Consider the following 2,314-nt stretch of genomic DNA (forward strand, 5'->3'; position numbering starts at 1 on the left):
TTGTACAAAAGGAGACAGAAAAATGTTAATTAAAAGATCAGTTATGCAGCCTGAATCCTGAAATGAAATATTTGCATTTCTCATTACAACAAGTTGTTTTAATAAATGTTTGAATAAAAGTGTACAGATTTGAACACTAATGGATTCTTCTTTTGTATACATTCATTTACTGCAATAAAGGGGATTGGAATTAAGTTTTCTACTGTATCTGGAAAATTTAGCTACAAATTTATGCTCTTAATTAGATGGCTATTTATTGGAAGAACTTTTATTTATTACAAGATTTAAAGAGTATTAGCCAGGTTTTCTCCAATTATAAGAGTGCTTTACCAGATGGAAACTAGCTTTCACTATCTGTAACAGCTTTCTTTAACCGAACTGAAGTGAATATTCATTTCTACAAAATAGATTTAATCTTCTATAAATACAGAGAAAAAACCTAAATAGTATCTCAGTATTTTGATTTCTGAATCATGAAATAACTCATTTGTGTTGTGCTTTTCCTTCCCCTTTATCCTTTTCTTGTGCAAAGAGTCTTTTGGTAGGGTCTTTTCCAGGTATCATGTGGCACACTCTGACACATTTATGTATATCGTGGGAGACAAACTGAAGAAATGTGTTGCAAAAAGATTAGGGTTTGTTCCTCTAGGTTTTTTTGCTCCTGCAAAATACCCCTGCTTTCCCCAATAGAAAAAGAGTTCAGGTGACCTGGTTTTGTGTTCCTAACAAACTAAAAGCAGAAGCCATAGAATAAATCAGAGAAGGTGTTTCACTTAGGGTTGGGGGTTTTGCCCCCAGCTTGAGACATCACGTGACACAAGCAGATCAGCACTTCTGCTATAGAAATATCAGGCCCAGAGTTTACTTGGGTTTTAACAGAGCAGTCGAGCTCCCTGCAGCAGCACACTGACAGCAAGTGGGACTCGACAGCCTCTCTTGAAGGTGTAAAAAGTCAAAGTGTGGCTCCCTGCCCTTCGCTGGGGAGCATCGTTTGAATCTATGCGATACGGCATATACAATCAGTTCTGTGACAGCTGCAATAGTGGACTCATTTGTAACTCATTTTCATGTGTGCTGTTCGCTGTTGCTCTTTTCGCAGTTACCTAGTGATACCCGCAGAGGGTACTCACGCATAACCCAGAAGTTAACAATGCCAGGACTGGAGTGCTGCTTCTTAGTACTTTACTGCGGATTACAGTCTGTAAGGTTGCTTTGAGGCAGATCAAACAGACATAGCACTGCTAGTCAAGAGCTTTAATTCTAGTCTTATAATAGTCTCCCCCAATTCAAAAATATTTATGCTTGAAGTGTTGCTGGTGTACTTTACCTACACAGAACTGCAAGGATGGAGCCTTGTTCATACTCTTTCTATCCCCTCCATCCCCTTCCACCCCCTTCTCCAAATGAGTCAAATGCTGAATCTTTCAAATTCAGATCCTGAGCCATATCTCAGAGTATTAAACAGACACCCCCTAGAAATGAGACCTTTGTTTAACCTCTCACTTCCACCAGAATTTCCCTGGTACAACCCTTTTTTTTTTTTTTTGAATCTTCAAGCATCCTAGTAACCATTACAACATAACCAGGTGGGCATATGTGTTTCAGAGGCTCTGCCAGGTACTTTTTGAACACACATCCTTGTATTTATTTATTTTAATGTAATTCTCTGAAGAGCAACAAAACCTTCTTACCCTCAGCCCTTTGCCTCTTAGTTGATTTATCCAGGATACCAGAATTTCTTCTCTACTTTTTTTGCACAGTCTGTAGGTTCTCTTTCTCTACTTCTGCAAGGAAAGTTTTCTACAGCTTGCTACAAACAGCTTCCAAAGCAATTTCTGCTACTCTGAAGTCATTTAATGGAGATGATATGAAAGAGTAAGTTCTTTTAGCTCAAACACTCTGTTTAGAATAGACAGCCATTTGGCCAGAATCATTCCTTATTTCTTCTAGGAAACTATAAAATGGTATGTGGCATAGTCCACGACAAAAATATTGCTGACTTAATTCACACTGAGCATTAAAGAGTTCATAGCTGCAGACCTGAACCTCACTACATCAACGAATTTGTTCACATTGGCTACTATTATACACAGCTTAAACAGTGTCACTGCCCTGTCCATTCCCAGAGAGTCTACTGAGGCAAAGCTTCCAAACTGCCGACAACTTTACAGGCACAGGGAAAGAGTGGATCAAACATACTTGCCAATTCATACCAGCACACTGCCTTTCCTTAGGCATACCCTCTGTATGGCACAGCTGGGACTCCAACATTCGGGTGACACATCCCACCAGAAAAAGCACTCCTTCCAGAGAG

Source organism: Accipiter gentilis, chromosome Z (genome assembly GCF_929443795.1).
Source record: "Accipiter gentilis chromosome Z, bAccGen1.1, whole genome shotgun sequence".
In the NCBI taxonomy this organism is placed as follows: domain Eukaryota; kingdom Metazoa; phylum Chordata; class Aves; order Accipitriformes; family Accipitridae; genus Astur; species Astur gentilis.